This window comes from Sitophilus oryzae, unplaced genomic scaffold, assembly GCF_002938485.1.
Source record: "Sitophilus oryzae breed Bouriz unplaced genomic scaffold, Soryzae_2.0 scaffold_1806_pilon_pilon, whole genome shotgun sequence".
In the NCBI taxonomy this organism is placed as follows: Eukaryota; Metazoa; Arthropoda; class Insecta; order Coleoptera; family Curculionidae; genus Sitophilus; species Sitophilus oryzae.
Window position 1 is genome coordinate 166,582 of NW_022146509.1, and position 24,777 is coordinate 191,358.

At 30.2% G+C, this 24,777-nt stretch overlaps 1 protein-coding gene across 4 annotated transcripts in view; it reads left to right on the plus strand.

Annotated features, from left to right (window-relative positions):
• LOC115883091 overlaps positions 1-24,777 on the plus strand; it is a 373,864-nt gene that overhangs the window by 132,068 nt on the left and 217,019 nt on the right. For all 4 annotated transcript variants that reach the window (XM_030901370.1, XM_030901372.1, XM_030901373.1 and 1 more), the window contains exon 3: positions 23,755-23,805. The gene's annotated coding sequence lies outside the window, so the exon portion shown is untranslated. The remainder of the gene's footprint in view (positions 1-23,754; positions 23,806-24,777) is intronic.

The window sequence follows — 24,777 nt, forward strand, 5'->3', positions numbered from 1 at the left end:
CAGTATATGTCTTTTTCAAGTCTCTTGAACGTAGATTCCTACAGAATTAAAATTGTTAAAATTTGGACAAAAGGACAATAACACATATTAAAACTATTATTTTAATTGTTTAGGGGTTTTATTATAATAATATTTTTAATATGTGTTATTGTACTTTTGTCCAGTTTTTAACAATAATTTTAGTTCTCTAGGAATCTACGTTCAAGAGACTTGAAAAAGACATATACTGTCTAAACGTCGTCATAAAAATAAAAAAAAATGAGCAAAATTCAGTAACATCTTTGCAACCCCAACGACCTAAGGCCAAGAATAAAAAGAAAAAATATATTTATATTTAGATGTTTTCTAACTTCTTTCTGATATAACAATGTCTTTATCGAAACACGGCTATGGAGATTAGAAATATGACGCACACTATTCAATAAAATTTGTAGATTATATAGGTATACTATTATTATTCTATATAGTACCTATACTTTGACGTAGGCATTACTACCAAATCGACACTATTAAATATAAAACTGTTATAAAGATCGGGCATTAACTCTGTTAAACTACTCTATTTCTATTCATAAATACTAGAGACCTTGATATTAAAGGTTAAAGAATATTGATCTTTCTAGATTATTTTACCTTGAACTTTCTTTGCGTTTTAGATCAACATAATTTTTAATGAATTATAGTGTAATAAATGTTAGAAAACTTATGCGTGATTCGTATTTGATCATAGTTATAAATTGAATTTTTCTGTTACATTGTTTTCAGAAGATGAAAACTCGTGTTAACAATTTCCCAATGCGGAAGTTAATATACCTCTATGTAAGTAATTAATATTGGTTAGGAATTTTAATGCTAAATGTCTAAAGTTTTGTTTAAACAATATTTAATAAAACTGTTTTAACATACTTTTTACTACACTCAGATGCAAAAAACGCAGCGGAAAAATTTTTGCTCTAGTTGAAAATGTTATATTTTTTTATTGTTAGCCCTATTTTCAGCTTTTTTAGAAAACTGTATATAAATACATATATCAACTTTAATTTGTAAACTTTAGTATTTGATTTATACAGGGTTAATAAAAGAGATGTTTTTTACCCTCTCTTTCAAACACCCTGTGCAATAATTTCGTGAGCAAAAATATGGTTCTCTGTCGAAGATTGTGCAAAAGTTATTGATCTTGTTGAAGTTTGCCGAAATTGAAATTATGGACATTCGCTTGATCCTTGAAGAAAGAATGGGAAAACATAATACAATATAAAAAATGTCTATACCTATGTGGCGAATTTATCTCTCAAAAAAAATCCTTTATGGGTATTTCGCCACTGCACTGCAAGAAAAATCTACAAAATAAAATAGTTATTTTTTGTAAACACTTCTGCGTTAAACCTAAACGGACACTGCTTGTCAGAAGTTATATTTACAGTAATAAAAAATTGCCTAACAAAGAAAAAAATGCTATGATATATAAAATCCTTAAGTGACTGATATACTGATTAATCACGATCCTGCTCAAACCACTCAACATAAGAAGCTCAATTTTGGCATACAAGTTGATTCTAAGGTGTAGAGGTTCGATAAGAAGGGATTTTTCGAAATTCCAGTTCTAAGGGGGTGAAACCACCCCTCAAATATTACAATATTTTTTATTTAAAAAACGGTCAAGTTTCCGAAAAAACGCTTAAACACGTATATTTTATTTTTTTTTTATATATTTTAAGATTTTTTAAAAATGTATACAGGGTGTTTCGAAAAATCTGGGCATTGATTAATCACGATCCTGCTTAAAGCGCTTGACGTAAAAAGCTGATTTTTGGAAAACAGATTGACTTTAGGGTGTAGAGGTTCAATAAGAAGGGATTTTTCGAAACTCGAACTCTAAGGGGGTGAAACTATCCCTCAAATATTAAAATATTTTTTATTTAAAAACCGGTGAGTTTTTCGGAAAAACTCTTAAACACGTATATTTTATTTTGTTGTTTTACATATAAGATTTTTTATAAATTTATACAGGGTGTTTCATAAAATATGACCATTGAGTAATCACGATTCTGCATGAACTGCTTGACGTTTAAAGCTGATTTTTGGCAAAAGGATTGACTGTGGGGTTCGATAAGAAGGGGTTTCTCGAATCTCAAATTCCCAGTGGGTGAAAACGCCCCTCATTTGTTATTTAAAACATATTTGTTATTTAAAAAACGGTTAGTCTTTCGGGAAAACGCTTGGACAAACATAATTTATTTGGTTTTTTTACATATTTGGAAATTTTTTAAAAAATCATACAGGGTGTTCCAAAAAGTTGGGTAATTTCTTAACCACGATTCTGCTTAAATTGCTTGACGTAAAAAGATTATTTTTGGCAAACGGATTTTTCGAAAGTCAAATTCCAACGAGATGAAACTACCCCTCAAATATTACCAAGTTATATAATAATATCGCCATATTGTTTTTTCTCATGCTGACATAAATGTGAGAAAAATTTATCCACTTTGTATGTTAATGGAAATTCTTGCTTTGCTTTATCATCACCATTACAAATGATTAATTCGACGCGAACGAAGTCGCTGGTACACGCTAGTAAACTACAAAAAAGATGTTTTTAGAAATGCTACATATAAACAAAGATACAAAAATGTGACATGTTGTTTGACTGTAAATTTACAATTAATCTTGTAGTGTTATCAGTTTTTCTTGTTATGTGTAAAATTGACAGTTTTCATTGACCCAACTTGTAAGTTTGTTTGTGTTTTCGAGACTATACCATTTATTTGTCAATTTATAATTTCAGCACTGTCCTCCTCATGAAGCTATAAATAAATGGCGAAATATTGAGGTTCATCTAAAAAATAAATTCTTAATTATTGATCTGAATAGACAGCTACCAGTTTCAAAGGTATTTCCCTTATTTATATCATTACGATCGAGACTAGATTCTCATACGGTAATCAGAAGTCTCTTAAATTTAAGTAATTGTCAATTTTTTGTCAATTTACTATACTCCTAAAATTATAATTTTAACGAAGTATCTAATTCTAACGCGATATACATTTATTAATATATATATAACTTTGAATTAGGGTTAAAGTGGTGTTCTAAAATACCTTTTCGAGGAGATTTTAGAAAATCCAATAAAACTTTCTATTTATTTGTCGGATTTTGCCAAACTGAATGTGATGTGTTATTTTAGAAGCTAATTTAAAGTTGGGGTTTGATCCTATTAGCAAACTTCCCTTTCGACATTTACGTACTTTTGATTCTAAATGAAGCATTTATTTCAGCATATCCACCTAATTTCAACCTCGCAAAGGTCTTTATGGTGTGGTACCTCAGAATACAAAATTAATTAATGCTATTAGCTATATTAATACTATACATACGCGATTAAACGTACCTATAACTAAAAAGAAGCAGGCGTTGAATTGAGGTTGATTCTGGTTCAACAATTTAAACATTAAATTGTAAGCTCCTAAATCTGTAGCTCCTAGAATAAAAAGATTGGGAATTTTATTTAAGTCAAAAGTAAAAAATGTTCTAGGATGTATTTCAGGAAAATATTTTAACTTCTATAAGGTGGCTCAGAAAAGTGTAAGTGGATCGGGGTATTTTTTTAAATGGAACACCCCGTATATTATTGCATTTTTGACTTCCTTTCAGACCATATTACATAATCCTAAGATATGAGTAAGTATATTTCGATAGTTTCAGAGATATTAATAAATAAATAAAAAATATATATTTTCAGCCTTTCTTAAAAAGAAATACTAAAAATAGAAGAACTGCCCTGAAATCTGAAGAGATATATAGCTGAAAGAGATATACAGGGTGTCCCCGAAAAAAGTGCAAGTATTTTAAGGGGTGGTAGATCTCGATAAAAGAAATATATTTTCTCTTTATCGTTTTTCAATAACGGAGTTATTTTACTTCGAAAATTTCAAAAAAAAAAGATTTTTTGCTAAAATTTTGAGAACCACTGGACCTTTTCTGGATTTTCTTTCCTGTAAATTTAATCTAATACATATGCTGTCATATTATCAAGAAATTATGTTTTTTTTTAAATTTAAATTTTTTTTCCAAAAATTTGGATTTTTTTTTCGCGAAAAAAATCTCATATGCGTGTTTCTGGGGTTGAACTATACTACTAGTTAAAATACGTGCACTTATTTCTGGGACACCCTGTATATTTTTTATTTATTTATACAGGGTGACAATTTAAAAACGAACAGTATTTAATATTACCTCTACCGATGATAGTATGAAAATTTGGCGAGAAATACGTCAATTTACATATCAAGGGGGACACTTTTTGTAGGCATTTGTTGTCGTGTTACATTCAACCCTTTGACTCTCAGGGCACCTACCCCTAAAATTTTAAATGGCAACCCCTATTTCTTTTACAATTTTTGTGTTCCTTATAAAATTCTCAACAAAATAATGCAGTTTTTGTAGAATTCTATAAGAAACCCAAAAATGTTAAAAGAATGGGGGTTGCTATTTAAAATTTTAGGGGTCAGTCCTGAGAGTTAAGGGGTTGAAAGTAACACGACAACAAGTGCCTCAAAAATTGTCCCCCTTGATATGTAAATTGATGTTTTGCCAAATTTTCATACTATCATCGGTAGAAGCAATATTAAATACTGTTCGTTTTCAAATTGTAACCCTGTATAATATCTCTGAAACTATAAAAAAATATTTGCTCGTATCTTAGGATTATGTAAAGTGATATGAAAAAAAGCTAAAAATGCAATAATATACGGGGTATACATAATGTACAGGGTGGGTCAAATTCGACGCTTTTAAATGGAAACACCCTTTTCTATAGGAGAAAGACAAAAACTAATATCGGTGTCTGGAGCTCAATTTTTGTCAAAAACATGATGGTGAAAACCGCATATCGATATCTGTTACCGTTTCGGAGTTACGGGGTGTTTTTCAAAAATATGCATTTATAACAAATCGCAGTAACTTTTTTGCTATGGAAAATTTTGTATTTTTATGAAAACATTTCCAAAGCACCTTTTTACGTAGATTTAATGGTTTAAGTATAATTTTTTTAAAATTAATAATTTAAGAATTATCAACAGAAAATTTGATTTTTTATATGGGACACCCTGTATATTTTTAATTTATTGAAAAGCATTTAAAATTACCTTTCCAAAAATATAACAAACTTGATATTTTGCTCGATTCCTCTTCGAGGTATAGAGTATATAATATTCGCCCCCTTTAAATTAAGTAGGCTTTGAACGGCACCGGTTGTAACGCAAAAAAATTCTAGCTGTGAGCATCAATTAAAACGAAAATAATATTTGCTTTGAGAGATGCAGAATTGTATAACAATTTATAATATATTTAACCAACATCCACACATTTAAACTATTAACAATAAAATTAAATAGCAAACCAAGACATGAGATTTTGCTACAGGTGTTCAATATATCGACCGTCTTCTGTTATGGACAGACAGGGCAGTTTTTGAACATTTCTCGCGGAATTCATTAACTCGTGGGGGTGAAAGATACCCTCTTATAACTGCTAAGTATTTCTAATTCTTGTCTAGATTATACGGAAGAATAAGGAACCTTTATTCTTCAGCAAATATATCCATAAGATTAGATCCATGGGCACTAAGTCAGGTGGCCTCGACGGCCAACGGCTGGGATCTTGGTTGGCTATTCAATTATTCTTTAAATTGGCTGCAAAAATTTGCTGATAACTTCAGCGTTCAGAGGCGGTGCGTCGTCTTACTGGAAAAATATGTTTTCGAGTTCCATTAAGGGCATATCATCAATAAGGGGTCCAAAGCCTACTAGTTCAAAGTGGCGAACTTTTAAAAATTCTATATTTCGAAGGGGATTATAACAAAATATTAAGTGTGCTATATTTTTGGAAAGGTAATTTTAAATTCTTTTCAGTTAATTAAAAATTTAGAGGGTGTCCCAAATAAAAAATCAATTTGTCTGTTGATAACTCTTAAATTATTAATTTAAAAAAATATATACTTGAACCATTAAATTCTACGTAAAAAGGTGCTTTGAAAATGTTTTCATAGAAATACAAAATTTTCACTTATAATATCACAAGAGCTTAAATTATTTTCGGAAATTTTTTTGAGGGCACGAATATTTTGAAAATTAGTCATTAGTCATAATTTTCCTAAAATATTCGTGCCCGAAAGAAAATTTCCAGGAATAATTTAAGCTTGCGTGGTATTCGGTAAGAAAATTTCACACCTAAATTTGAAAAAAAAATATTAATCCAACATGACATTTTAAAATAATTTCAATTTGTTAAGTTGGCCAAGGTATTGCTAAAACTCAAATGGGTAATATTTCAATATATAGACATTGTAGTTCATTCACATTATGATTGTAGATCTTATGTTTACCTTTTCAACTGTCAAAAAATTTCCACTAAAGTTTCGTGGCGCCTCGAAAAAATTTCCGGAAATTTTTTCAGTTGCCATGGTAACTAGTCAACATTAAAGCATGTTATTGGTTGGAAAGTAGAGGTGTGAAATTTTCCATAGTAAAAACGTTACAGCGATTTGTTAAAAATGCACATTTTTGAAAAACACCCCGTAACTCCGAAACGGTAACAGATATTGATGTGCGGTTTTCACCATCGTGTTTTTGATGAAAATTGAGCTCCAGACACCGATATTAGTTTTCGTCTATCTCCTATAGAAAAGGGTGTTTCCATTTAAGAGCGTCGAATTTGACCCACCCTGTACATACTCACACTTTTTTGAGCCACTTTGTGAAGGAGTTAATTTATTTATATTGCAATCGATTTCACTGACCGTTATCACACTTGATCACGGTCAGTCAGATTTGGTCAGATCACTTCTGACCAAAAGGTTGTGTAAGCAAAATAAATAAAGACAATGACAATAAAATAAGAAACTATTTTAGTTTTAATACTTATTTATCTTCTGGTAAGGTTATTTTTTCTTAAATTGTTATTTTTTTTTAAATCTAAAATCTGCTATTTCGATAATATAAGGATAAATAGAAACAATTGATTTAAATTAAAAAAATATGTTTTTCAACAATTTTTTTCTATTTTGTCATAATTTTGGAATATATGTACATTACACATACACATAGACATACGTATACGCATCATGACTATAGATATACATTTTTGTTGTGATTGTCCATGAATATTCATTTATTGCGATGTGATTGGAATCTCTATTATTTTAAATAACGTAGGGGCGATATCAAAAATATTTGATTTATTATTTTTTCTCTATACCGTGACACTAGAGTAAATATATTTCAAACTTTATTTGCAATTAAAATGATACCCCTCGTTTTACTAAAATTATTACGAAAATAAATACCTATCTACTTTGAAATTAATTAATATTGGAGGGATAGTTTTTATGAGTAGATAGAGGTAGATATATTTGATATAATTTATTGTATTAACATTTTAAATATGTACGAGTTCAGTAAATAGAAAACAATCTTTATCCCTCTCATAATATACAGGGTGGTCCTAACTGTATTCCGAAAACTTGTGCACCATATTCTGCAGATAAAAATAAGTAGAAAAGTTTGTATAAATTAATGTATGTCCCAAAATACTTCGTTTGGGAGATACAAGATGTAAAAGTTTCATTTTTATTTAGATTTTTTCCAAATAATTTCTGAGGTAAAGTCGCTATTTTGATCAAAATTGGTGTTTGGGAATTTTTTCACATGAGAAATTTGATTTTGATGTCAATATGACTCCTACTTGTAGAGGGCACCACCTACATGTTTTTTAACTGGTTTGAAGAGTAGTAACTTTTCGTCCGTAAGTGTATAAAACTACCGATTAAAAAAATATAAATTCACGACGTTTTCTACGTAAAAAACGTCTCTGGTAAAAATCGTTACGAATAAGGGTTCTCGATAAATTTGGAATCGAAATTATCAACCTGTCATCATTGACATAAATTAAACATGCTGACTAAATAGTTATTAGATTGGGCAAACCTACAGTAAGATTAACCATGAAACATGGCTAAAATACGACTACACGTAGACACTTTGGACTTGTAGACAATAGTGTTTCTGCCTTCCGGCTTCATCAATATGGGAGGAATCAGCAACGATGAACTAGCGATCCTGAAAAAAGAAAAAGGGAAGTAAACGAGGCACTAGGCACCATTTGCAACCTGGTTATGAAGCAGCTCACAATTCGCAAGCGTTACTACCAAAAAACCGCTGCGGAGGTACTTCAACATACCTCGCCGCTAGTTTCATGGCTAATCTTACTGTAGGTTTGCCCAATAATTTCATTCTTCTTTTTTATAATAAAATGTATATTTTTTGTCAATAATTATTTTTGTTAATAATTGATTACCATTCTAAATATTTTGAAAACGGTTGATAGTAGCAATTTTTAGCAAGAGACATTATTTACTTTCACTCTGTAGTTTTATACAGGTATATGCGGGGACGAAAAGTTATTACTCTTCAAGACAGTTAAAATAAATGTAGGTGGCGCCCCCTACATATAGGAGACATATTGACATCAAAATAAACTTTCTCATGGGAAAAAACTTCTAGACACCAATTTTCATCCAAATATTGACATTACTTCAGAAATTATTTGTAAAAAATAGAAATAAAAATGAAACTTCTAAGTACACTCTGTATCTCCGAAACTAAGCATTTTTTGGACATAAATTTATACGAACTTTTTTACTTATTTTTATCTGCAGAATATGCTACCGTGTTTTTCTTTTTTTTAAGTTTCCGGAATACAGTTCGGACCACCCTGTATATGTATTCTTTGGTTACACTGGGTGTAGTCCGAACAGTAATTGGGAAACTTCGACAGCATAGCCTGCACATAAAAGTAAGTAAAACATTCGTATATATTTATGTCCAAAAATACTTTGTTTGGGAAGTAGAAAGTATAGAAGTTTCATATAGAAGAACATGAAAAATTCCTCTAGTTGAGACTCATACTGACATCAAAATTGAATTTCTCATGTCCAAAAAAAGCACCAATTTTGACCCAAATATCGACGTTAGTTCAGAAATTAGTGGAAAAACCCCAATTATAAATGAAGTTTCTACATCCGGTACCTCTGAAAGGAAGCATTTTAGAACATAAATGTATACGAATCTTTTTACTTATTTTTATCTGCAGAATATGTTCCCGATTATAATTCAATTCATCCCGGCCTTCAGTCCAGAAAACCACAGTACGAGTGTTACATTACTGAATTAGAATTCAAGAAAATTACTATATTTTTAGACGATCAGAAAATATAATAATTTTCTTGACTTCTAATTCTGTAAAGTAACAATCGTACTGTATTTATTGATCTACCACCTGACACACCTGTATATCTCAAAAAGTATTATACGTTTTTATCATTACATGTTTATTAAAAAATATCGTCAATAAAAATATTTTAAAGCCCCATTTTAGAATATAAATCTATTCTTAAATCAATTGTATTAATTTTAAAAACGCCCTGTATATTGCACTTTATTTCACTTCAATGTTAAATTCTAATAAAATCTGTGAATGAAATGTGTGCTACTAGTGAATTCTTTACAACTATATTAAATGGACTAAATTTCAACTGACTCTGACACTCTTTTGCTTTCTACATAGTTTAAAAAATCAATGGAAGTAATTTTCTGTGATATCCTAAGGCGACATTTGATGAACTTATTAATATAAATTCCTATAAACTTTACCTCCTATAATTTCTAAGTCACTTTGTAAAATATTTCATAAATGCATTAATTTGACGTGCTATTATAGCAGCATAAATTACATTATATTGAATACTAAGGAAAAATGGGTTAAACAAATAAATCTATAAAATGTTTGGTTGGTAATGAAAGGCAAATTGACTGCTATAATTTTTATAATTACAATTTAGATTATAATTTTTGTTAAGTTTCTTAGAACAATGAAAGTATGATCAAAAAAAGACGGCAACAGACAATGGGAGAATGACAAAGGATGTTAATTTTCGCGAGGTCATTTTCATGAACTAAAAAATGACATAAAACTTGTCAAAAATTAATACTAATTATAGAAATATTAAAACAGGATAGAACGTTCCAAGCACACAAATCTATTTCAAAAAAAAAATCGAATTTTTATCTACACCATTTAAAAATATTTTTTTCTCAATATAAAAATAATTACAGTTTTCCTAAGGCCAACTGGCAGTAAGCTCCATTAAAAAATAATGAAGAGCGTGGGCTAGTAAATGATGTCTAGGGCTTGACCTCGCCAAATTTATCATCGATTGTCATTCCTCAGCCGTATTAGACGCCGTTTTTTTTTCGAGCGTATGGTATACTCCTATAAATAATAATTATTGTTAATACAATAAATTTCAAATAATTAAATCTGGTTACATTAGACTAACACTTCTTGCTCTATATATTTGACAGTAAAGGTAATACTTTTTAACTAACAAAATACATACGTCTATGTAAATCCGATAATAAATAATTCAATAAAGGTTCAATATGATTGACCTTCGCTATAGTTCCAGAAAGTTCATTTTCTGCATGATTGTTGTTGACAATATGGCGAACTAGACAAAAAATAGGGTGCAGTAAGTAATAATAATTTATAATAACCCAGTTTGCCTTTCAAGTTCGTATTAATTGTATGTCAATGTTACTTACGGAGTTATTTTTTTGCAAATCACTATTTTTTCTCAACGCCAGAAAGTGTTACTAGGTTGGAGACGTGGCTGCTTCTTAATATTTACACGAATTTTCAGATAGGATTCGCTAATTTGCATTTTCTATTATGTGTAAATCTACAATCATGATATTACGTTGGTTGTTGGTTAGGTAATACTGTTAATTTTATTAAAACTGCATGTAGAAAACCTACACCAATGATTCTCGTACAGGGTGACAATTTGAATAATATCAATATCTTTTATATGAGATATGATAGTAGGCCAGTAAGCGAGGGCTTATTTAGGGTCCGAATTCTGGTACACCTGCACCACTTGACGTGAAATTTCAACAGTGAATAGAGACATATGTAAGAAACAAAAGTTACATAGTAGCGATGTGTGTTTTCACCCTGGGGGTGAGTGCCACCCCTTCTCGAGGGTGAAAAATAAATCACCCATTTTAATTGCAAAAATCAATAAAGGGATGAATTCTAAACAAAAAATGTTCTATAACATTTTTTCAGAAAATTAATATTTTTCTAGTTATTTAGGATTGAAAATGTTGATTTTTCATCTAAAAACTGCATATTTTTCTGTCATTTTTATAAATAACTCGAAAACCTTGCGTTTTATTGCAAAACTCATATCAAACAAAAATGAAGCTTTTGGAATAGCTAAACGATTCATTTTGTTTATTACCATAGGTGTAATAACAGCCGAGTTATCACACTGTAAAGTGATTTTTTATTTTTCGAAAACTAAATTGCAACCTTGTACTGTAAAAATAATGGCGAAAGAACACATTTCTCAAAGAAAATGAATATTACCGTTTTTAAAGTACTCGAAAAGACCTTTTAAATGCTTATTTAAAAAAGTTCTTAGCTCAAAAGTTCGCGGAGTTTTGATAAATATAAAGTGGTCACCTCATTATTTCGGAAAAAAATTAACAAGAAAATCTATGATTAAAATCATAAAAATAAAAACTAAGCGTAATACATGTACAGGGTGGGTCAAATTCGACGCTTTTAAATGGAAACACCCTTTTCTATAGGAGATAGACGAAAACCAATATCGGTGTCTGGACCTCAATTTTCATCAAAAACATGATGGTGAAAACCGTACATCAATATCTTTTACCGTTTCGGAGTTACGGGGTGCTTTTCAAAAATGTGCATTTTTAACAAATCGCTGTAACTTTTTTGCTATGGAAAATTTTGTATTTCTATGAAAACATTTCCAAAGCACCTTTTTACGTAGAATTTAATGGTTTAAGTATATTTTTTTTAAAATTGATAATTTAAGAGTTATCAACAGAAAAATTGATTTTTTATTTGGGACACCCTCTATATTTTTAATTAACTGTAAAGAATTAAAATTACTTTTCCAAAAATATAGCACACTTGACATTTTGTTATAATCCCCTTCGAAATACAGAATTTTTAAAAGTTCGCCACTTTTAACTAGTAGGCTTTGGACCCCTTATTGATGATATGCCCTTAATGGAACTCGAAAACATCTTTTTCCAGCAAGACGACGCACCGCCTCTGAACGCTGAAGCTATCAGCAAATTTTTGCAGCTTATTTCAAGAATAATTGAATAACTAACCAAGACTCAGCCGTTGGCCGTCGAGGCCGCCTGACTTAGTGCCCATGGACCTAATCCTATGGATATATTTGCGGAAGAATAAAGGTTCCTTATTCCGTATAATCTAGACAAGAATTAGAAATACTTAGCAGTTATGAGAGGGTATCTTTCACCCCTACTGAGTTTATGAATTCCGCGAGAAATGTTCAAAAACTGCCCCGTCTGTCCATAACAGAAGACGGTCGATATGTCGAACACCTGTAGCAAAATCTCATGACTTGGTTTGCTATTTATATTTATTGTTATTAGATATAGTTTAAATGTGTTGATGTTGGTTAAATATATTTTAAATTGTCATAAAATTCTGCATCTCTCATAACAAATATTATTTTCGTTTTAATTGATGCTCACAGCTTGAATTTTTTGCATTATAGCCGGTGCCTTTCAAAGCCTACTCATTTGAAGCGGGCAAATTTTTATATACTTTATACCTCGAAGAGGAATCGAGCAAAATATCAAGTGTGTTATATTTTTGTAAAGGTAATTTTAAATTATTTTCAATAAACTTAAAATATACAGGGTGTCCCATATAAAGAATCAAATTTTCTGTTAATAATTCTTAAATCATTAATTTTAAAAAAAATTATACTTAAACCATTAAATTCTACGTAAAAAGGTACTTTGGAAATGTTTTCATAAAAATACAAAATTTTCCATAGCAAAAAAGTTACAGCGATTTATTAAAAATGCATATTTTTGAAAAACACCCCGTAACTCCGAAACGGTAACAGATATCGATATGCGGTTTTCACCATCATGTTTTTGACAAAAATTGAGCTCCAGACACCGATATTAGTTTTTGTCTATCTCCTATAGATAAGGGTGTTTCCATTTAAAAGCGTCGAATTTGACCCACCCTGTACAGTTGGCTATAATTAGGTTCTAACAATGGGCTCTGTAAGTTCGAGCGATTTAGAATGCCTAAAGTTGTAAAAAAGTTGAAAATAATGAAAAATTCTTATATTTTATTTTTTTAAAATTTTAATTTTTTTGACATAGGGTCCAATTTTTGACAATAATGCGTGGGAATTTTGTTCAAGTGCAAACCTAAAGTATGTACCGGGTGGCCAACTAAGAATGGACGCCGGCTGTATCTCAGAATCTACTTATCGTATAACTTTGGGAAAAAACTATTTTAAGTAAATCGACCAAGAGAAATCGCTGAAAATTTTTTTCAAGTTCGAAAAATGTCCGCTAGGTGGTTTTTCTTTGATAGTAAATCAGAAAACAGTTTTTTTTCTCAAAAATATGCAGGTGAACAGGTATTTTAAATATTACTATTGTAATCATCGAGAAATTTGTAATTTTTTTGATATAGAATATTTTGCTCTATCTCATAAAATAAAGTGGTGGGTGAAGGTTAAACTTGCTTTTATTAAAATAAGGATAACTCCGGTTTAGGTTAGCCGATTTAAACAAACTAGGGCTCGTTTAAAAAGCTTTTCTTCCTTAATGATCTCCAGTATAAAGTTTGTTTCCATAATTTTTTTCGTGGTAGCTAGAGGGCGCTGTTTGATATCATAACAGATATTGCGCTTTTGCGTAAAAAAAAGTAAATAGGAGGCTATATTTCTTTTTGTACAGTTAAATAGAGCACAAAATTTCCAAAATAACAGCGCTAACCTTTACTTTCCATCTTCTCTCTAACCGGATATATTAACAGAACAAATCATGTTAGGTTGCCGCTTAGGATTATATGGTCTAAAAATGATAGTAGTTATTAGTTTCATTTTATTAATTATTAAACAAAATGTAAAAAAACTATTGTAATTTCTATAGCATGGATCAAAAAAGTGAGTGGATATTATGGTATACCTAATATAGTTTTGCTTTGAGGACAGTTCTTGTATCTGTAATATTTTTAAGGAAGGTTGAAAAATAGATATTTTTTATTTATTTCTTAATATTTCTGATATTTTCGAAATATATTTACTCATATCTGAGGATTATGTGAAGTGATCTGAAAGAAAGCCAACAATGCAATAATATACAGGGTGTTCCATTTAAAAAAAAATAATCCAGATCCACTCATACTTTTTTGGGCCACCCTATAGAAGTTAAAATATTTTCACGAAATGCATCCTCGTACATACTATAGGCTTGCACTTAAACAAAATTTTTTACTTACAAAAGGTTTTTTTATTTATAGAGCTACAGATGCCCGACGCATCATTGTCGGACTTTATACAAGATTTGACTTTGCTATTTGTGAAATCAATATATTTTTTGATGCTAAAGACTATTTTTAGTACAACTATAATGTTCGACATGAGTTTCTTCGTTTGCTAATGAGCCACCCTCGTTCCATTTGCAAAAAAAATGAGATACGATTAAAATACGATTTGGGTATTTTTAGACACGACAAGAAAATTCAAGAAGAATATTAGACGTTCAAATCTATGTTTCCAAAGTTCCTTGATAAAAAATTAATTGCTTTAAAACTGCCATTTTTTTTCACTCTATAGATTGAAATTTAAAATTATATTTTTCGTTTTTATGTTTATATAAAAATCAATAAAATCAAAAGGCATATGGTATGTCATTTTATTCATAATTATCATTTTATATCAAATAAAGTAAAAAATACTGACTGTACAATTTCAAGATCAAAAGTTGGAGTCATTTCCGTTAAAACAGCAAGTGGCCAAAACTAATGGAATACTCCAATCACCCCCGACTTATGTCATCTGCTAAAATCTAAAATTTCGTTCTTCTATTGTAAAAAATTAAATAAATTTAATTAAATTAGTTGTAGAGCTGAAACACTTTGAAAAATACCCGGTATATTAAGAATAGGAACCGGTTCATAGGAATAGTTCATTTTCACAGATATATCAAAGAGATAATATAAAATAATGAAACTTTAATTATTAGAAATCACTTGATATATAAACCTTCAACTACAATAAACCCGCTGTATAACAATAGCCAATAATGCACGCTTCAATTGAGAGAGCCAATCTTTTCAATATTATCCACCTGCATTAAGAGTGTTATTGTTATGTAAGATTTTATTCATTCAATATAAAATACATAAGCATCTGTTGTGGTGCTATATAGATATGAAATATCTAAACAGGTGTAATTCTTTGTTTTGTGAAATTCATATTGGGCAATCGTCAGGCACAAACAGTGCTATAATGTGTGTTTCTCCTATAAGGAAGTAATGTGTTATTTTATTTCCTTATTTAGAGTAGAACCATCATTTGAATGTGTTTATTTTAGATTTAGACCAGGTTATTTTTAGAAACATTAGAGCATAATATATTATCTTAAATATTATTCTGTTATATGCATTTATTGGGAGAAAACAATTAGCAGTGACGATGACAGCTAACAAGTACTGGTATGAAGTAATTTAAATATTGCATTAAGGAAAAAACTTAATTGCTGAGAACAGCATTTGATTGCTAACAATTAAACTGCACTCAACTTAGACAGAGTATTCTCGTCTGAAAAATTGATATGATTTGTAGGGTCATATTAAATTATTGCGAAATAAATACAAATGACTTGACTAGCTGACAATTGTATGTAAGATAATTACAAAAAGGTTGATTTCCGGACCCAAGATTATTTGAATTTTTTTCATATACTTTATGGGAATGGTCGTGGCAGACTAGGAATACGACGCGAGGAGTGCCGAGTATTTATTATTTTCATTTTAAGTGTTTACCTTCACTTAAGGTAACATTTAAAATGAAAATACTTAAATATTTATTATTTGAGTGTGTTTACAATCCAAAACTAAAAATAAATAAATTCTCTAAACCCAAAAAAAACTAAAATCTTACTCTAAATAAAAAAAAGTTATAACAAGTGTTCAAAAAGACCATCTTCTTGTGCTAGACAGAAGCCTAGGCGGTCGTAAAATCCCCGTCTCACATTGGCTAACATATTAATAGTTTGGAAAGCCTCTCCTATTTTTACTTGAAGCTCATCCAGATTATTAGCCCTATTATGACCATAATACTTTGGATTTTAAATAACCCCACAAAAATAAATCATTGGGAGAAAGATCTGGTGATCTAGCGGGCCACAAAATAGTTCCATATCCACTAATTAAACGGTTGGGAAAAGTATTGTTCAAATATTCTTGAACAATACGGGCATTGTGGGCAGGACAACCACCTCAGCAATTTGATTACTTGAAAACGTGGGATTTTGATCCCCGGTAGCACAAATGAACACTTGCTTTAACCCCTGTTCTTCATTAATCAACACATCAGGCTTTTTGTGTTTTTGTGGGAACACGCACCCGCATGTGTTTCAAAATTATTAATATCTCTTGATACAGTAGGTAAAGATGGAATTGGCATGTTTACAAAAGTTTGTGGAAAAATTGTTTGTATATCCCGATAAGACCTATTTTGGAAATACCATTTTACAATTTGAATTTTCTCACGAACTTCGTAAACATCCATTATTTTACTTAAAAAATAAATTTTACACGAGAACTGTCGCGAGAATCTATGTATTCGTTTTGGCTATTAAAACACGAATAAATACAAATTCTGAAATATTCTTATCACATATCTACCTATTTTTATTTTATCGCATTTTTTCGCCTGCTTTTTATCCGGCGGACTGGTGTACGCTAATTCGTCCGGTTTTGCCTATGTTACTACTACGGTGGTCCGGTCTGTAAATTTAAAAGTCCTATAACTTTTGCATTTAACTTTTTGCGGTACCTCCTATATTTTACTTAATAATCGACCGTTTCCATACATAAAAGCGACCCTGTATACAAGAACATTAATTAAAGATGCAAATACATTTAATTCATTATCCAGCAAAAAACAATACCGATAATCGCCTGTACGCGTGAGGAGCTGGAAGAACGCGTGACTTAGAAAAGTAGGTCGTTCGTTGATAAATAAAAAGTTCTTGTATGTACACGATGGAGCAAGGTCTCCATTAGCATGAATATATTGAAAGAGGTGTATATTGCGTTTCATAGGACAGCTGATATTGCAAGATAAAAACCCTATAAATTATTGGCGTGGCGCATCAAGATGATTACCTCTACATGGTGTCCCATTTTCGTCTGTTTTGCAGGGTTTCAAAAAACGTGCTTGCAATAATATCTCACCGTACAGAGCGGCCACTTTTGAAAATACGGCACCGTATTTTTCAATCTGATCGCTTTGAAGGAACACACACCGATTTGCAAGTACAGTTGAACAAATATAGGAAGAGACTTGGGGATAGCACCGGTCGCGTGTTATTTTATATTTCTCACGTCTCTAGCTATACTTGTTAAGTTGTACCTAAACGTTTTTTTAGCGTAGCTCGCCGTCAAATTGCGGTAGAGTTGCCAACTTTCAAAATAATATTATAAGGGCTTAAACGCACTGACGACAAGGTCGAAGCGACCAGCATTTGATTAAATGTTATTACTGGTCGCAGCTGCGTTTTTTAATAATGTTGAATCAAATTCTGGTTGCTGCTACCTTGTCGTCAGTGCATTTGAGCCCTAAGGAATAAAAAATATTTATAGTCAAAACTTCATAAATTTAAACGAACGATTTTCTACAACACTCTTTAGTTCAAAACATAAGCTACCAGCAATTAAACGCAGAAAAAGTTAAAAATATATCGCTTCGCGAAAAATTTATGATTAATTTAAAAAACTCGACATGTTTATTTTTTATCAGTAATAATAGGTATTGACTATTTCCATTCTAAATATCTTGAGAACTGTTGCTGGTAGCGATTTTTACCAAGATACATTTTTTACGTGAAAAAAATAAAGGAAATCTGTAGTTTTTTACACGGTTTATACAGGTACGGACGAAAAGTTCTTATTCTTCAAAACAGTTAAAACAGATGTAGGTGGCGCCCCCCTAGAAATAAAAGCAATATTGACATCAATATCAAATTTCTCATCTCAAAAAACTCCCAGTCACCAATTTTCCTCTAAATATTGACGTTACTTACTTATTATTTGGAAAGCATCGAAATAAAAATGAAACTAATGAAACTACTAGACCCTGTACAAATACAAATACAAATAGTACTGAAGCTGTGGTTGGTTCCTTGTGAAACATCGTTGAAATATTAGTATTTTAATAAAGCACGCTTTTAGATGTTTCAAAAAACTTTTAATAAGAGTAACTTTAACTCAACATATATGTTTCGGCTTGTTAGGCCTTTTTCAAGAATTTTTTAAGAACTAATCGTCTAACTACACTGTAACTATATATATATTTACTATGGGGGTGGGTTCAGAGAGTTTACAATAGGGGTAATAAAAAATGTGTTTAGAAATCCTTGTTGGTCGTTAACATTATTTTCGTTTTTAACAGATTTTAGTATTTCTAACTGTTCAATGTAATTTAAGCGTCTACTTTTGTTTCTCTGTGTAGTAACTTAATTGAGTTTTCATTAATTTTGTGATTATTTACTATACAATGAGTTGCAAGACCAGAACTATGCTGGAGATTATTAATATACTTTACATGTTCTTTAATCCTTATATCTAAATTTCTACCTGTTTGGCCTATGTACACGGCATCACAGTATTGCAATCCACCCTATATACACCCGACTTATTTTTGACATTAGTTTTGTCTTTATTATTTAATAAAATTTGACCTAAATTTCTTTTATTTACGTTAATAGTTTTACATCCTATTTTATTGAGATTATTTGATATTTTGTTAGTTAAATTAGGAATGTAGTTTAAAGGTTGATAATTGTTATTGTCTTTAGAATTAGCGGATTAAAAATTTTTCATTAATATTTTGTTTTGTTTTTTCTTTAGCATATTATCAATAAGGGAACACTTATATCCATTGTTGATGGCGATTTGTTTAATAATATTTAACTCTTTTTTAAAATTCTCTGGGCTCAGTGGAAACATTACTAATCTATGAATTAAACTATGAAAGGGTGACATTTTGATTTGCCAGGATTGGTGTGATTGACTATGTATTACAGTGTCTGTGGTAGTGGGTTTTCTGTAATTTCGGCAACAATTGTGACAATGTTAACAAGGTGGTAAGTACACAAAATAACAGTCTTTTTGCATTTCACCCTACACTTATTAATTTATCAAATATTACTTTTTCAAATGATGAAATTTCAATATTGGAAAAAGGATTAAAATATTCCCCAGCTGTTTTTAACAAAAAAGACATAGAATTGCTAGCAGTTAACACCGAAATCGCAGTTGGGACTTTACCTCATGCCTCAACATGTAATAAATATCGCATACTAGAAAATTTCAATAATTGTAACAAATATTTAAAAACTAACAGTAAAGAGAAAAATATCATACAGTCTATAACCAAGAAAATAAATGATAACAATTTAATAATTACAAAAGCCGATAAGGGCAACACTATAACAATTCTTACAAAAACAGAATATGATAAGAAAATAGCTGATATTTTAAATAGTGGAGATTTTACTAAAATTTCTGATCCAACATGTAATTTTCAAAAACAAATTCTTTCTATTTTAAAAAATAACAAATCTATATTACCTAATAACAATGAATACTATGCCAAAATAATGAATCCTTCACCCCCATTACTCTATGGTTTACTAAAATTACATAAAGACAATAATCCAGTTAGACCAGTCGTCTCGTACATAAATGCTCCCTCTTATAAATTATGTCAAATACTAGCTAAAACACTTCCTTCCATGATCAATTTTCAATCAAAATTTGCCATAAAGAATTCTTTTGAGTTGCTAGATAATTTGAAAAATATTGAAGTTCCACATAATGCAACACTCGTTTCTTTCGATGTCAAAAGCCTGTTCACTTCTATCCCAACCCATGAATTGTCCTCTATTATTTATGAACTAATTGATAAATCTAATCTTAATATAATAGTAAAATCAGATTTAATAACAATAATTGAAACTTGTTTAGAACAAAACTATTTTCAGTATAACAATGAAATATTTAAACAGAAAGATGGGTTACCGATGGGTTCCCCAATTTCACCGTTATTCGCAGAAATATTTATGGCAGATTTTGAAAAGAAGCTATTTAAAAACAAGAGTAGTTTAATATCAAAAATAAATTATTGGGCAAGATATGTAGATGACATTTTTTGTATTTGGTCAGGCACCGAGAGAAATTTAAACAGTTTTTTAACATTATTAAATTCAATTAACCCGAGAATACAATTTACTATTGAAAAAGGTATTAATACCATCAATTTTCTTGATGTTACAATTATAAAACAGTCTAATAGATTACAATTTGATATTTACAGAAAACCCACTACCACAGACACTGTAATACATAGTCAATCACACCAATCCTGGCAAATCAAAATGTCACCCTTTCATAGTTTAATTCATAGATTAGTAATGTTTCCACTGAGCCCAGAGAATTTTAAAAAAGAGTTAAATATTATTAAACAAATCGCCATCAACAATGGATATAAGTGTTCCCTTATTGATAATATGCTAAAGAAAAACAAAAGAAAATATTAATGAAAAATTTTTATTCCGCTAATTCTAAAGACAATAACAATTATCGACTTTTTAAACTACATTCCTAATTTAACTAACAAAATTTCAAATAATCTCAATAAAATAGGATGTAAAACTATTAACGTAAATAAAAAGAAATTTAGGTCAAATTTTATTAAATAATAAAGACAAAACTAATGTCAAAAATAAGTCGGGTTGTATATAGGGTGGATTGCAATGATTGTGATGCCGTGTACATAGGCCAAACAGGTAGAAATTTAGATATAAGGATTAAAGAACATGTAAAGTCTATTAATAATCTCCAGCATAGTTCTGGTCTTGCAACTCATTGTATAGTAAATAATCACAAAATTAATGAAAACTCAATTAAGTTACTACACAGAGAAACAAAAGGTAGACGCTTAAATTACATTGAACAGTTAGAAATACTAAAATCTGTTAAAAACGAAAATAATGTTAACGACCAACAAGGATTTCTAAACACATTTTTTATTACCCCTATTGTAAACTCTCTGAACCCACCCCCATAGTAAATATATATATAGTTACAGTGTAGTTAGACGATTAGTTCTTAAAAAACTCTTGAAAAAGGCCTAACAAGCCGAAACATATATGTTGAGTTAAAGTTACTCTTATTAAAAGTTTTTTGAAACATCTAAAAGCGTGCTTTATTAAAATACTAATACAAATACAAATACTTTATTGCCGACCAAAATGATCTTCCCGATCACAAAGCAACGTCACAGAAAAATACTATTACTATATCTCCGAAACTAAGATTTTAGGACATACATTTAGACGAACTTTTTTATGTATCTTTATCTGTAGAATATGTATTTTTGGACTTATGCGTAAAAGTGCTTTACTTTTATGCCTAGGCGTTAAAATGACGTTTTATTTTGTCACTTACGTCTCATAAATCACTTTTGTAACGTTTTATTTTTTTTTAAATAAGTTTGGCTTGGTTTAAGTTAATTCTCAAAACTTAATAAAAATAAATATTGACTCCATAGTGCCATTAAATCATTTGGTAGTCAGCTATTACGGAGACAGCAACTTTCTATCTGTACTAATAAGCGAGAAACTTGAACGAAGAACGAGAACACATGAGAATGGGACACACTGTACATATATTTTCTTCTTGTGCTATCGACTATCATTTTGATGTTTTCCCGTAGTAAAAAAATCGATAAAATAGTTTATTATCTATGTAGTCCCTATTTTTCAAATCTTCTCTTTGTCTCCATATCCATCAATCAGGATATCGATGCGTCCCCCAGCTGTCTTGATTGGCTTGACATACCGAAGCAAATAAATTCTGTTCAGAGTCGTTAATCCTTCTGCGACCTGACGAAGCCATTTCCGTGACTTGATGACGATCCATGTCCATTTCTATTCAATAGATAACAATAAAAATACCCTAAAAAGAGAGCCAGCGGAAGAATGAACTGAGCCGATTCTTTCGAACGATGCTTTGTACTATCTCATTTTTTATATCTTTCTGTCATACGGTCTTTTTTAATAGTTTTTGTTAGAAAACAAATCTTTTATAGTTAGACAATTATAATGAAATTATTATTTTATGAAAAAGAAGAGACTAAATAGTGGACAGACGCATACACAACGAGAAAAACTGTTTTAGTCGAAAACGTTTAGATGCGAGCAAAATAGTTTTTGTCTTTTATAAGCAGCCCTGTATATTATTGCACTTTTGTCTTCCTTTCAGATCACGTTACATAATCCTAAGATTTGAGTAAACATTTATATTTTGATAATTTCAGATTATGCTTAGAAAAGTGCATTAAAAATTTTGAAATACTATAAACACAAAAAATGTTCATTTTTTAACTCTCCAATTAATAAAAAATAATATACAGGGTGTTCCTTTTAAAAAACTAAAGAAAAATTATTTTATATATTAGAAAGTTTGGCGTAGAATGTTGAACACCCTGTATGTTTTAAGATTACGATATTTATAGCAAAGAAAGTATAGACTGTTAAAAAAAAAACAAAATAAAAACACTAAATCACCACAATACCAAAACACTTTTACTTTTACACTGGACGCGCGTGTCGCTAATAAATAATAATGATTATAAACTAAACTCAGTTTATAATCATCTGCTGATGATGCTAACATGGTTAGCGAAACGCGCGTCCAGTGTAAAAGTAAAAGTGTTTTGGTGTATTGTGGTGATTTAGTGTTTTTATTTTGCTGTGTAACACCAAAGGTTCCAACTCTCAACTGTAATATAGACTGTTACTCTGACTATTGTTATAATCTAAAGTAAATAACTAATAGAGTTTTGATTTGAGGACAGTTCTTACATTTGTAATAATTTTTTAGGAATGTTTGTATCTAAATAGATATATTCAAATCTTAGGATTATATAAAGTGATAAGAAAGGAAGCCAAAAATGCAATAATATACAGGGGGTTCCATTTAAAAAAGTCATCCTGATCCACTCATACTTTTTTGGGCCACCCTATATAAGTTAAAATATTTTCACTAAATGCATCCTTATTTACATTATTAACAACGTACGTAGGCTTTGAAGATTATCAATATAGAGAATTAATTATAATGTTTTTCATTTTTATCGATAAATATATATTATTGTTATAAAAGGAAGGAAAATCGGCACTAAAGTTTAGAAAATATTTATATTTATGGTATTTGTTCCCAAATTCTAGTTTGAAGAAGTATATCATCAGCTAAATGTGTTTCAACAAAAAAGCAACAATAATAACAATAAAATTATATTCATTTATGGAATATCAATTAATTTTCCTTAAACAAACAAATCTTATCTTTATGTGTCCATGTAATGTAACACGGGCAATAAACTAGAACTCCCAGTATACAACCATTTGCAACTATTTGTTCTAAAACGCTTGATAATAATTGTTTTGTTACTCCATAAACAACCAATGACATAAATTTAATAATAAATATCTTACCGTTTAATTGTTGACCAATTTTATGTTTCAGGTTTCTGACTATTTGTATAACTGGAGCTCGCAGCTTTTTGCAGGCGACGAGGTAAGATTACTTTGACTTATTAATAGGTTTAACTTATAAGTGGCTAAACGCACGGATGCCTTATTAGGAATTATTAGTAAACGATATAGATTTGGCCTTTCCACCGACATGACATTATAATTCTTTATGTGCTTGCTATGAATTATCTCTAGTCATGGAATTACTGGTGTTATATTTAATTTATTGTATTTTATACGTGTTGCCCCAGAAATAAGTGCAAGCATTTTAAGGGATGGTAGAGATCTACCATAAATACATAATAATCTATATAAAATACATGAGTAGATACTCAAAAGAATCATATTTTCTCGTTACCATTTTTAAAATAAACTGAAAATAACCGAGTTATTTAACTTTGAAAATTTAAAAAAATAATGGAAACATTTTGAGAACCGCTGGCTATTAAGGCATTTTCAGCTTATTCGACGCCGTGTTGCCGGATGGTCAAAAAAAGTATATGCAGAAACAAATTGCAAGACTCCATAGTATACGAAGGGTTTTGCAAAGATACGTTACTAATATTGTGTTATCACACAAAAAGGAAATAAAAAAACTTACCCACAACGTCAAAACAAAAATACCGATGGAAGATCGGTGACAATTCTTTTTTTTTCATTTTTTATCGTAATGCTAGAGTTAACTAAAATATACATACAATTTACTTCAATGCTCTGCTTCACTGCATGTTTTATAATAACTGCTAAAGCAGCCATTAGGTCTAATAAAGTCTCTAATCTCTAACAAATTATTATCGTGAAGTTCCATCACATTATGTGAACCACTGAACTTCTCCTCCTCATCCTTCCTATTACTCTATAAGAGTATGGTGACATTATGATATTGCATTTATTGTGCCTCTCCATGTTGTTCTGTCTTGCGCAGCAGTACTGGCCTCGTGCAGATTGTGACCTATTATCGTCTTCATTTGGTCCACCCAACGGTTTGGACATCTCCCTCTAGGACGTTTCCCGT